The sequence below is a fragment of the Delphinapterus leucas genome, unplaced genomic scaffold (genome assembly GCF_059928025.1).
Source record: "Delphinapterus leucas isolate spDelLeu-1000000601 "Yukka" unplaced genomic scaffold, BTC_Dleu_Yukka2 spDelLeu_asBTCV2_sq64, whole genome shotgun sequence".
NCBI lineage: Eukaryota > Metazoa > Chordata > Mammalia > Artiodactyla > Monodontidae > Delphinapterus > Delphinapterus leucas.
Window position 1 is genome coordinate 561,698 of NW_028322273.1, and position 14,724 is coordinate 576,421.

A 14,724-nucleotide genomic window follows, 5' to 3' on the forward strand; every position below is an offset into this window, starting at 1 on the left:
TCAAAGTCATGCTCATTACTTGTTACCAGGGCTAAGTTAATCACATAATAATGAGTAATATCAAGATGTCAAAATCACTAGAACTTCTGAGGCTAACTGCATATAAAAAGGATCAAATAAATATACTTATCATGGTCCGCTAAAGCACAATTAAGTACATATTTCTATTTTTCCCCATAGTATATTGCCAGTTCCAGGCCCAATGCCTAGAACCCTCTGGGCACATAGCAGGCATTTAAAACTTAATGTATAAATAAATGACTGTAGTATGAGGTTCCACCTATACAAGAAGCAATAAAGTCAGAGGATCAGTGAAGTGGACAGATGAAATTACAGAATATACTGATGAGATGATTCATATTTCAAAAACAAGAAGTGATTTTTTTTTTATCCCTGCTCCTAGGTTTTCTGTAATTTGGTGGGAAAAAGCAAATCCAGTGAATCTAGTATACAGACTGAGAGCAATGAGTGACCCCTATGGAGCTGAGTAATGCCTAGGTCTATTTCAGTTTAGTTATACTAGTATTTTCCAACCCTGCACATATGAGAATCACCTAGAGAGAAGTAGAAATGAAAACCCCAAAACCAGTGCTTCATCTCTAAACAATTTGGTTATTTATTTTGGGGTGTGTCACATGCATGAGTATTTTTAGAAGCACCTCATCTCAGATCATTTGGAAGTATAGCTTGGGTGAGAAATAAAATTTAGCCAGTTGAAGGAAATAAGAATTTCTAACCAGATGTGGGGAATAGTGTGAAGAAAAAAATACAAACATGAAACTTTACAATATAAGTATTGCAGCATCATGGTGGTGGAGGAAAGTGGAGAGTTCCCAGAGATGAAGCTGAGAAAGAAGAGCAAGAGGAATTTGTTTTAAATATTTAGAGGCCAGGCTTTTACTGTAGACACCAGAAAGGAATATAAGGATTTCCGTTAAAAGAATGGCAGAGTTATTAGGCTGAACTTTCTCGTAGATGTTGTGGCTGCATTTGGTAAGTTAGTACCTCACTTGGGATTTTTATAATACTATAAATAAGAGACAATATTACCTGAATTCAGAATAAGGATAAAGACAGTGAGAAATGAATAAAACTATATATGTATGTGTACATATTTTTATTAAGTTAAATTGGTAAATTCAACTTAATTTATCTGGAGAGACTAGTTTCTAATTTGAATGAGTGAGCATATGATATTATAATTAACTGAGTATTCCTACTAATATTAATGGTAATTTACTGATGTCAAGTTTCAGAGGCTATAAATGTTCGAGCTTCAGTCTTTATAAATCTGAAATGCAGGTTGTTAACCATTATCTTATTTACTTTTAAAAATGATCTCCTTTTGTCAGAGAAAGGGGGGATAATATATTGATAGAAGGACATGGAAATGCCAAGTGTATTAGTTTTCTATTGCTGCACAGCAAATTAACTTAAACAGTGGCTTAAACAAATCTATTACCTCACAGCTAACCCATGAACAACAGGGGTTTGAATGGAGCTGGTCCACTTCTATGCTGATGTTTTTCAATAGTAAATACTGCAGTACTACACAATCCCTGGTTGATTAAATCTGCTAATACAGAACTGTAGCTAGGGAGGAATCACACATATGGAGGGGTCCACACTAAGTTAAACATGGATTTAATTTAGAGTGGACCCTCTTTGCACCTCACTAACTCCTGCATTGTTCAAGTGCATTGTTAAGTGGTTTAGAAGTCTAGGCCCAAGTGGCTGGATTGGGTCTTATATGTCCCCAAATTAAGGTGTACCCAGCTGAGCTCTTACCTGAAGGATCTGAGGAAGAATCAGATTACAAGCTCATTCCTCCTGCTGATTTAATTCTGTTTCTTGTGACTGTAGTTCTTAGGTACCTGTCTCATTGCTATTGGGTGAGAGCTTCTCTATGCTCAGATGCTGCCTGTACTCCTTTTCATGTGTCATCCGCATATTCAAAGGCAGCAATATGTACCAAGTCCATCTCGTGTTTCAAATCTCCTTAAGTTCTGCGGTTGCTACTGCATCTAACTTCCTTTTCTGCTACAAGCCAGAGAAAAGCCTCTGCTTTTATGGGCTCATGTTATTAGACCAGACCAAACCAGTTAATCTGTATTTTAAGATTGACTTTGGAATTTAATTATACCTGTAAAATACCGTCACAGCAGTACCTAGATTAGTGTTTAACTGAATAACCAAGGGATAGGAATCTTGGAAGTGGTGGGGGCCATTTATTAAACTATGCCTATAAGATACAATTATACGCACAAGTATACACAGAGTTAAGATTCATCAGCTTTTAGTCAGTGATATAAATTTTTGGAGTAAATAAATTTGTACAAGATGACTATTCAGATGGTCAAAAGAGATAGAATTGTGCCAGCCCAAGGAACACTAATTGCAGGTATAGCAACAGAGTTAACAGAGTCTAAATAAAGATAGTTGATCAAGGAGGGCATGTTTATTTTCCTCCTGGAAGCTAAGGTGGAGAGCATTTTTTAAAGGTTAGATCAATTTCCTATGTCAAATGCTGAAAAAAGATTAAATAAGAATTCACAAGCAAATGCTGGATTTGGTCATTAATTATTCCAGTGATAGCTGAGTAATAGACATAATGAAATTCAGAAGCTGAACATTAGGAGGTCAAGAATATAGATTTGATAGGATTTGAAGTGGACTGATTTTTGAGAAACTTAAATAAGATGGGGAAGTCTTAAAGCAGTATTTAGATTCAATCCTGAATCTAATTCCAAGTGAGGGCCCGATAATATACCTGACATGTCTCCCTTTTGAAATAAAAGGTTTCTTAAGAAGTCAAAAGAATCTGCCCATCTACCCACTCACCTATCCACTCATCCACTCCCTATCTACCCTTTAGCCATGCATGCATCAAGCGCTAAGAAATAGATTCTTTTATTTCATTAAATATTTTAAAAATACAGTGACTGGTACTGAATTATGAGAATTCTTCATAATTTATAATGGTAAATGATGGATCTAATCTAAATAAGATTTTAAACAATTTTTTTATGCAGATAGACTTTATAAAATTAAAATGATACTTTCTAGAAGCACTAGGAGGGGAGCTGAAGGCGGCTATTTCTCACCAATGGTGTAAAGGGTACAGGAGAAAAGTTATCTTTCATACTGTGCTTCCATGTCACTCTTTTATAAAAATGTTTACATGCATTATCTCTATAAGTTGGAAAATAATCCACAAAGGGTAAAGTTGGGGAGAAAAGCATTAAATTATATACATTCCATTGAGTTGACTTAATTTTGTTTGAAAGAGTATTTTACTATTTTCTTACATTATAATTAACAATATAATCATTATCTCTGTGGTAAATTTGAGTTATCTTGTTCTTGTCAGATCATGGTTGCAACTGTCCTTTTATGTTATTACTGGGCATGAAGCACCATGAGACACTCTGGTAAAATCTTTGAATTTTCATATAATTCTCCCTTTCTAGTGCAAATTAGTAGCAGCAAATATATTTTTTCATGATAATAAGAGTGTATTTTCTCATAAGGATAACAGCTCATCTACTGGTATGAGTACTTAAAATATGACCAGAAAGTAGGAGGTAACTAGAAGGTTAGAAGTAACTATTTCCTACTAGAAACATCTACTCTTGGGAATCAGAATCTCTAGTCCACCAGCACAGTAACAAGGATGGAAGTACAAATTTCCCATGTTACTCAATGGTGTGATGGTGGGATCAGCTACTCCTACTGTAGCCTTTAGTTCCTAAACTTTTTTTTTTAAAGGTACTGTGGTCACAGGACCATGTGATGGCCAACAGTTAAAAGTTTATTCCTCATCTTGAGAACAGCAGTCAAAACTTTCAGGGTGTCTTCATAAAACCTTGGTTGTGTCTTAGGGTAATTCCAGTGTTGTATTAATCTGTCAGCTTCTAGGCAATAAAGTATACAGCAGGACCAGAGTATCCCATGGACATGTGTCAGTGTCATATCTCATGCACCCTTAGTCTGAGGTAATATTATGCAGGATGTCATGATGTTAGTTGGATGCTTTCTGAGTCCTAAGCTGGAAGTACTGGCTAAGGCTCTCTCTGATGCTATCAGGTCCAATATACTGCAGTAGTGATATAGACAGTCTATATGCTTGTTTTCTTCAATAGCCCATCTGACTCTAGTTAATGCTCTTTGGAACAACTTACTGATATCCCCTGGACCTTTTTCAGGCCTATCCCAAATGTACCATTTCCATTTTATAATGGATTGGTACTATTTTTAATCAATCTCATGACTTGGGTCTGACTATACAGTTCATAATGGAACCTCTGGTCGTATAATAATTTTCAGTCATATTATCAAGTCTTTAGTTTTTACTTGGGCCTTGTGGCAGGCTTAAAGCTGCTTTACAGGGAGTAATTATCACTGCAGATGGCAGGATCTCACTCCAGAACCCTAGGTAGCTTTATTAAGGCTATGAGAGACTCTACACTACATTTTTATCTGTCTTAGATACTTCCAGCACCACTGACTATAGTGACTTAAGTAATCAAACGGTGAGGGTCATGTATACTGAGGCATTAATGTGCTGCATACCCCTCTTTTGTTCTGGTTCCATTTAAAACTGAGAAGTAACCAAATCACTTGCTGAATGGGTCCAATCTATATTCCAAAATTTACTATGAGCTCTCTCCAAAACTTAGTAGGCTTAAGTGTTGTTCTTTGTTTGTAGAAGGTACAAAGCACAATATCTTTACCTTGGATGTTTCAGCATGCCCCAAATAAACCCTCTCCCCCAAATTACCCAAAATGATAGCCCTCTGAATCTTTGTAAGATTTATTTCCCATCTTCTCATGTACAGGTATTGTATGAGGACATCCAGACAATTTGTCACTTCTTGCTTACCAGGTCCAATTCATATCATATCATCAATAGAGTGGATTAATGTGTTCATCTGTGGGATGTCTACAATGAAGGTCCATTTGTACTATACAGAGTAAATATGTCCATGGGGGCACTATCATAAACCTAAACTACCGATGTCAGATGAATGCAAAATACTCCTGCTTCTCCTTCTCAATAGGGATTGGAAGGAATGTATTTGCAAATCAATAGCAACATGCCATGTGCTAGAAGTTGCACTGAATTTTTCTAGTTAATCACACTACCTGCAGCAGAAAGCAAATCTTGTGACTAAGGTTTGATTACTCTTATGGTAGCCAGACAACTCCATGATCCATCTAAGAGCATTCCTTACATCTCTTAAGTGCTTACATTATTTATGAAGCTAGTTGATACCTTTCCACCAATATCATAAATCACACTGTTTATAAAGTCTTAGAAAGTGGAGTACTTCAGTAAGCCAGGGGTTTTCAATACCTCATTTTACTATCAATAATGCAGTGTTTACTTTCATCTGGCCAGCAAGTGATAAGATTTCCCCCAACCCTATCCTCAGAGTTTACTTCCTAAGACCTCTTCTGTTTCCAACTTACTTGATTTGGGTTCTCCTGCAAGCAGACCCGAGACAACAAGGATCTGAGTGTTGTTTCTTTAGAAAGTGATACAATAAAATATTGGTAGGGTAGCAGGAAATAACAATGGGAAGGGAAAAAAATGGAGAAATAAAGTATGCATTATCGAACCAGTTACCACTGTGTGCACTGAAAGGTCAGTTTCTCTGTGGTAGTCTAGGGACAATCAAATATATGCCTCAGTTCTCCCAACTAAGGAACAAGAATTATGTGGTATTTATCCACCAAATTACTAATGTCGTTGGATGAGGGTCTCTTCTGGGGGACTTATGCTCTATCACTCTGGTTTGCCTTGAATTTGGACCAGTGTACTTCTCAGCCCAGGGGAAAAAAAAAACAAACACCTTTAGAAAAGGATTACAGGTATTTTTCAATAGGCTGCCTTCCTCCTGTAAAGCATGGACCCGATACCGACAGTTTGTACTACTACCAGAGAATCTAGAAATTTGTACCAGGATAGCACACAGACTGATCAGGTTTAGGGTTTGCTAGCAATAAAATAATTGACTAATTTGTATCATAAAAGAAAATGAAGGCCAGAAAGAATTAGAAAATCAGGGTAAGAAGAGATCATGTGACTAGATGCTATGATGTGAATAAAGGGACAGGAGTAATGGGAGGAATACTACAAAGAGAAGGTTATTATCACCCTCCAAATCACACAGAAAAATAGATACTTTGGGGCTTCGAGTATATGTGACATCAGTATTATATAGCTCTACAAATAACATTAGAGAATTGATAGAAATACAGGCTTTGCCTCCACAACCCCAGTTACTTTTAATGTAACAATGTCAGCTATGAAACTCTATAAGACTGCTGGGGAAGCAGTATCCATCAGAGAGCACCAGGTTTATGCTTAGCAATCAGAGGCAGCTTTGTCAGGCAGAATTAATGAAGAGCAGATTTTGGAGAAAGAACATTTTTATGTGATTACTTGTCTAGATTTATTTTTTTACATATTTTTTATTTGCTTTATTTTAAGTCAACATTCCAGAAAGCACGATTAAATCCAGGAGGGAAGTGGTCAGATACTGGATTAATAGTTGGTAACTCTGTCAGAGAATATGTGAAATCACCTAAGAGAGGGCTGAATGAATCAAAAGACACATTGTTATTCTTTTAATCTAAATCCCTAGGCAAGAGGCAATGTTGTAATTCCTCCTACAGCTGTTCCATCAAATATCTGTTCTATTCCTACATATTTCCAGTGAAAGGGAACAAATGACCTACCCATCACTGTAAGCATTTGATGTGTAGGTCCATAACAAAAACGATATAAAAACAGACTATATGAAATTGAAGAAATTGAATGTTAGGGTGACTTTAAAAAGTTCACAGACAAGCCATTGCATATGATATGGATGTAGCATAGTAAATAGCACTTACTTTTACAGATTTAGTGAAGGCACTGCATGCCATTAGGAAGGAAAATAGAAATAGAACCATAGACCCAGAAAAGCATAGACTGGGCTAAAAGAATAGCTATTTGTTCAGTGCTGTTGAGGAAGAGAACTCCTAATAGGGAATCAACTATATAAGCAGCCTGGGGTCAGAATGCAAATGGTTTTGAAAATCTAAGTGGTTTAGAATTCACTCTGTAGGAAATGAACAGTCACTGGTGGCTTTTAAATAGAGGGGTGGCATGGTTAGAAGTAAGAGTGATGTTTAGGCTTAAGAGAAAAGAGAGAGAAGATGCAATGAGAGCAGGTAATCACAAAATTATTTAGCGGTAGAATAAAGAGAGGAGGGCAGTCTGAATGAGACAAGGCAGAATCTTTTGGAATAATTGTTTTGAACTTGTTATTTTCATTATGATTTTTTAAATTATGAAATAAAGTCCACAAGGGACATTATGAATGTTATCCCATCATAGTCTACATACCATCTCTGACCTATGAAGATGGAATGATGGATGGTGGGGGGTTGGTACAGTGTAACTGAAAATTTCTTTCCCTGAAATCCATCACTGTATTCTACCTCTGAAACATCCCAACCCTGATCATCATCCCTGCACTGTTAGTTGTAATATTAAAAGGCATATTTTTAAATATTCATAAAGGGAATATATTAAATATATTTTATTTCCCATGAATATGTTCTTCAGTCCAAAGCCTATTTCAATGCAGTTACCTCAAAAAGAGGGATAAGAAGACAATAACAAAAAGAGTAAGTGACTATCTGGAGTTAAACTACTAAAGGCAAAAATTTTTTGATTTAGAAAATGCTGTGTATAAGACTCTTTAATAAATGCTTTTCAAGGGTGACATCAGCATCAAGACAATGTGAGATGTTCCCTTTGTCTTTTCCCTTCCATCTACAAATGGTAAAACAGCCATAACTCAAATGTGTCTTTGTCCAACATGCATGGGCAGCAGAGAATTCCATATATCTGTACACCTAAAATGTGGGTGGACTAGAAGATAGGAGGCAAAACCAGGGAAACAACAGATGCAGTGCCTGTAATCTTGGACCCCCATTTGCAGCAGCTGAACCTACAGCTCCAGAGAACCAGGAAGCATCAGGGGAGGGAGCATACACAACACTGGCCTCCTGGCTGCAGGGGTATTTGTGGTCACAGGGAACCAGATGGCAGTGGGATCTGCAGTCTCATCCCTTGAGGCACCTGCAAATCCAACCTCCCCCATCTGCAGTGGTGGCGCCCACAAACCTGACAACCTTGGTCAAAGCAGAGACACCCCTACCCTGGCTTTCCCTCCACATTCTCCCTTTTCTTGCAGTGGTGGAGCCTGTTACCCAGGAGACCCCAGATGGAGTGAAGGTGTCCACCATCCCGGTGCCCCAGGTGGCAACACCAGTAACACTAGCAGCAGCAAGACAATACGATTTCAGAGGTATAAGCAGTGACAAGGGTTCCAGACAACACCTCTGACAAAGATGGTAGGTGGTGGAAAGTACCCATTCTGAAATATGGCCAGAGGCAACTCAGGTAAGACAAACTTAATTTGTGCTATACTGCTGCCTACTGAAAAACAAAAGAAAGACCTCTAATTACTAGCATGATAAATTCTTAGAATTAAAAAAAAAAAAGGGCTTCCCTGGTGGCACAGTGGTTGAGAGTCTGCCTGCTGATGCAGGGGATACAGGTTCGTGCCCCGGTCCAGGAAGATCCCACATGCTGTGGAGCGGCTAGGCCCGTGAGCCATGGCCACTGAGTCTGCATGTCCGGAGCCTGTGCTCCACAACGGGAGAGACCACAACAGTGAGAGGCCCGCGTACCACACCAAAAAAAAAAAAAAAAAAAAAAAAGGTTTACCCTAAGAAGAAAGGTGATTGCTACTTCAAATGTGCCAGCAGAGGAACAACTCATCAAGCAGGAAGAGCCACAATAACATGGTATCACAAAAGGAAAATGACAATTCTCCAGAAACCAAACAAAGTCATGGAATATGATGATCTAACTAACCAAGAATTCAAAATAGCTGTCATATGGAAACTCAAAGAGCTACAAGAAAACTCAGAAAGGCAGTTCAATGAGCTCAGGAATAAAATTAATGAACAGAAGAAATACTTTACTAAAGATATTGAAACTCTAAAAATAACCAAATAAATTCTGGAGCTGGAGAACTCAATGAGATGGAAGAATGCATTAAAAAGCACTGGAAATAAAGCAGACCATATAGAAGAGAAAATTTGTGAGCTCTATGAAAACTATCCTACTCTGTTAGGAAGAGCAATATTAGAATAATGGATAGCCAGAAGGAAAAGAGAGGGGGAAAGTAACAGTATATTTAAAGAAATAGTTTAATAGTTTGATAATTTGATAAAACTATAAAGGAAGAGGAAAAACATGGGAATTGTTATGGCAAATGAAGATAAAATAGTTATTTTCTGCTGATACCACCTTGTCTATGAGAGGTTTTATACAAATCTCATGGTAACCACAAAACATAAATCTAGAGAAGAGACATGAAACATAAGAGGAAACAGAAAAATCAGTTGAAAAAAACTGAGAAAAATCATAGAAAACCATCAAACTAAATGGCAGACAAACACAAGGAAAAATGGACAATGCAGATATAGAGCAACCAGAAGATAAAATGAAGTACTACGACCTCATCTATCAATAATCACCCGAAATGTAAAGGGAGTGAATTAGCCAATCAAAAGACACAGAGTGACTGAATGGATTAAAAAAAGACCCAATTATATGTTGCTTCCAAGAGACTCACACCAGCTCTAAAGAAAAACATAGGCTCACATTTAATGGATGAAAGATAGCACTCCAAGCAAATGGCAGTCAAAATAAAGTGAGTGTAGCCATACTCATTAGACAAAATAGACTTCAAGCCAAACAAGGTAACAAGAGACAAAGATGAACATTATATAATAAGAAAGGAGACAATTCATCAAGAAGATATAACAGTTAATATATATGCACCAAACACAAAAGCACTAAAATATATAAAGCAATTATTAACAGAAATAAAGGGAGAAATTGACAGTGACACACTAATTGTAGGGGACTTTTTGCAACCCACTTACATCAATGGATGGATCATCCAGATGGAAGGTCCACAGAAAACAGTGGCCTTAAATGAAAGATTAGATCAGATAGTTTTAAGAGATTTATACAGAAAATTTCATCCAAATGTAATAGAATACACATTCTTCTCAAGTGCACATGGAACATTATCAAGGATAGATCATATGCTGGAACACAAAACAAAGAAGACAAATTATATAAAGCATGTTTTCAGATCATAATGAAATGAAACTAAAAATCACCTACAGGAAGAAAACTGGAAAAGTCACAAATAGGTGGAGACTGAACAACTATTGGGTTAAGAAAAAAATCAAAGGAGAAATAAAAAAATACCTGAAGACAAATGAAAATATGACATCAAAATCTATAGGATGCATCAACAGCAGTACTAAGATGGAAGTTTATTGTAATACAGACCAACCTCAAGAAATAAGAAAAATCTCAAACAATCTTACCTTACACCTAAAGGAACTAGAAAGAGAAGAACAAATGAAGCCCAAAGTCAGTAGAAGGAAGGAAATAATAGAGATCAGAGTGCAATTGAACACACACACACGCACACACATTGCAGGCCAATAGCTTGTATGACATAGGTATAAACATCCTCAGTAAAGTATAGGAAAACAGAATTCAGCAATACATTAAAAGGATCATACACCATGATCAAATGGGATTTATCCCAGGGATGCAAGGATAGTTCAACATCTGCAAAGTCAATCAACATGTTACACCACGTTAACAAAATTAAGGATAAAAACAATATCACTTCAACCGATGCAGAAAAAGCATTTGACCAGATTCAAATGCCCATTTATGATACTCAATAAAATGGGTATAAAAGGAACTTAACATAATAAAGGTCATATATGAAAAACACACAGCCAACATCACACTTAGTGCAAAACTGAAAGCTATCCATCCAAGATCAGGAACAAGACAAGAATGCCCACTCTTGCCACTTTCATTAAACATAGTATTGGAAGTCCTAACCAGAGCAATTAGGCAAGAAAAATAAAGGGCATTTCAGTCAGAAAGTTGAACTGTCACTATTTGCAAGTGACATGATTTTATATATAGAAAACTTTAAAGACTCCACCAAAAATACTATCAGAAATAATAAACAAATACAGTAAAGTTTCAGGGTAAAGAAACCAATATACTAATACCTGTTTCATTTCTATACACTAATAAACCAGCAGAAGGAAGTTAACAATCCCATTTACAATTGCAACAAAAAGAATACCTTGGAGTAAATATAACCAAGGAGGTAAAAGACCTGTACACAGAAAACTATAAGACATTGCTGAAAGAAACTGAAGATGACACAAAGAAATGTAAAGATATATCATGCTCATGGATTAGAAGAATATTGTTAAAATGTTCATATTACCTAAAGCAATATATAGATTCAATACAATCCCTATCAAATTTCAAAGACAACTTTCACAGAACCAGAACAAAAAAACTTAAAATTTATGTGGAACCACAAGAGAACCCAAATAGTCAAAGCAATCCTGAGGGAAAAAAAGCCAGAGGCATAACACACCCTGATTTCAAATTATATTACAGAGTTATACTAATCAAAAGAGCATGGTATTGGCAGACACATAGATCAGTGAAACAGAATTGAGGGCCCAGAAATAAACCTAGATATATATATGAACAACTTATAACAAAGGAGCAAAATACACACAAGGAGAAACGATAGTCTCTTTAATAAATGATTGGGAAAGCTGGACAGCCATGTTCAAAAGAATGGAAATGGACCACTATCCCATACTACACAAAAAATTTAACTCAAAGTGAATTAAAGACTTGAATGTAAGACCTGTAACCATAAAGCTCCTAGAAGAAAACTTAGGCAGTACACTATGACATTGATCTAGCAATATCATTCTGGGTATGTCTTCTCTGGCAAGGAAAACAAAAGCAAAAATAAATAAATGGGACTACAAACTGAAAAGCTTGTGCACAGCAAAGAAAACCATCAACAAAATGAATCGACAACCTAATTAAAAGATATTTGGGAAAAGATATTTGCAAATCATATCTGAAAGGGACTTGATAGCCTAAATATATAAATAACACATACCAAAAACATTTTTTTTAATGGGTAGAGAAACTGCATAGATATTTTTCCAAAGAAGACATACAGGTGGCCAACCCTACAGATGCTGGACATCACAAATTTTTAGGGAAACTCAAATCAAAACCACAATGAAATATCCCCTTACCCCCTTGAGAATGACTATTATCAAAAAGGCCAGAAATAACAGTGTTGGAGAAGATGTGGAGAAAAGTTAATCCTCATACACTGCTGGTGGGAATGTAAATTGGTGCAGCCGCTATAAAAAACACTGTGGAGTTTCCTCACAAAATTTAGAGCCACCATGTTACCCAGCTCTTTCACTTCTGGTTATTTATCCAAATAACACAAGAACACAAATTCAAAAAAAATATGCACTCTTACGTTCATTGCAGCACTATTTACAATAGCCAAGATGTGAAAACAACCTAAGTGGGTGACAGATGAATGGATAAAATAGATGTGGTATATATACACAATGTAACACTACTCAGCCATAAGAAAGATGAAATCTTGCCATTTGTGACAACATGGATAGGCCTCAGGCTAAATGAAGTAAGTCAGATGAAGAAAGATAAATACCACATGATTTCACTCATAAGTGAAATTTGTTCTTAAAAAAAAAAACAAACCAAAACAAAAACAGATACCGAGAACAAAGTAGTGGTTACCAGAGGAAAAGGTGGTAGGGGGAAGGTGAATGGGTAAAGGGGGTCAACTGTATGGGAAGGGATGGAGAATAAATCGTTGGTGGTGAGCACATTGTAATTTATACAGAGGTTAAAATATAATATCGTGCACATGAAACTTATATAATGTTATAAACCAAAAAAATCTGAAAACAAAAATAAACTAATGCTTTTGACCATGTTAGATTGTGGTCATTGTGATTTTGCGTGTTTAGGCACATGGCTATTTAAGTCAATTAGTCAACTCATGGACTATGCCATGAGTATGCAGTAAGCTATTTTATCTGAGAATGATTTTTCATGTACTTATCATAACAGTAATTGCACATGCTATTTCAATATCTTAATGATTCTAATTTATGTATCCTGTAATATACTATATTACATATATATACTATATATTATATAGTATACTATTATACCACTATATATACTATACTAATTGCTTTGATTTGTGATTAGATACTATGATAATCCTGTTTTTTGAAAATTGGGTCTGTTGGCATAGTATAATGTAAAAAATTTTTTTATTCATGTTTTTCCCCAGAAACTAAAGAGTTTATGACCAAGACCAAAAACAAACTGCAAATGAAATACATATTTTCAATAAATATAACTTGTACTTTGTAATATAACCATAGAAGTTATACCAATTCAGCAGCCTATGTGTCTAATAAAGTAACTGTTTAGCATTATCACTGTCTTTTGAAACATTGTATGTATGCCAGTAAACATTGTCAACTCTTTCATCAATGCAAAAGGTTATATAACTGTAGCTTTAAACAGAATTTATGCAAGGAAACTATGAAAATCCTCTGATCCGATTCCTGGTTGATTTGTCCTCTGTACAAGATGCAGTCCCAATATCCCGGTTTTATTCCCACATTTTCTTTTAGTTCCTCTCCCTCTCTTCCCATCCATAATCTCTCTCAAGATAAAGATATTGCAAACATGGAAGAGTGAACACTAGTTATTAAAGTTTTATCTACTAAGCAGGATAAGGTTATACAGAAGGGTATATTTTTAGGTGAGGTGATAAAGGGAAGATCTCTCTGAAGAGGTGAGAGGTTAAGAGACATGTAACTAAGGAGGAATACTATGGGAGTGTCCTAGAGTAGACTATTTTCAGCACTCTGAAGAACAAATGCAACGACTCTAATGACAGGGCATGCCTTGTCTGTTTACGGAGCTGCAAGATGGCTGGTTAGTCTGGAGAAAAGTAACCCAGTGGGAGAGTTAAAGGATGAGAAACTAGATTACGTAGGGTGCAGTAGTCAATAGGAAGGACTTTTTATTCCCAGTGTGCTGGAAGTTTGGGAGGCAGGACTAAGGAGGAGAATAACATGATCTAATTGACATTTGAAAAGATGCATTCTGGCTGTGTGAAAAACTGATTGATTGTAAAGAACTGAAGTGGGAGCATGGAGATCAATTAAAAGGTTATTGCTCAAGCCTGCATGAGATGCTTTGGGTGGCTAGGTTGGTAGGATATGACATGTGGAGAAAGAATTAGATTTAAAATTTATTGTAAAATTTAATGAAACAAGATTTGCTAATAGGCTATGCTAAGACATGAGAAAAAGATGACAATAACTCCAAGTTTTGAGGTGTGAGCAGCTTGAAAAATGACAGTGCCATTTACTGAGTTAGGAAACACTGGGAAAGTACATACAGGTTAAGTTCATGATGTCTCTTCAACATCCAAGACAGTTAGATGTATGATTGCAGGGAGTGCAGGGAGGAGACTTCCACATTAGATGTTTGAGGGATAGCAACATATCTGGGGTAGACTGAGGAGATATTGCAACAAGGGCCTTAAATGGAGAAAGGAGAGAAGAGAAAGGAGGTGCGGACTGAATCCTGGGAGATGCTGAACTTAATAGGTGGGGGGTGTCTTAAAGATGGGAAGGGCTTATCAGGGAAGGATGAGA

At 36.4% G+C, this 14,724-nt stretch overlaps 1 pseudogene; it reads left to right on the forward strand.

The window, feature by feature from the left end:
* The first annotated feature begins 2,340 nt into the window (after positions 1-2,340).
* Positions 2,341-14,724, forward strand: part of LOC149743865 (T-box transcription factor T-like) — a 142,186-nt pseudogene continuing 129,802 nt past the window's right edge.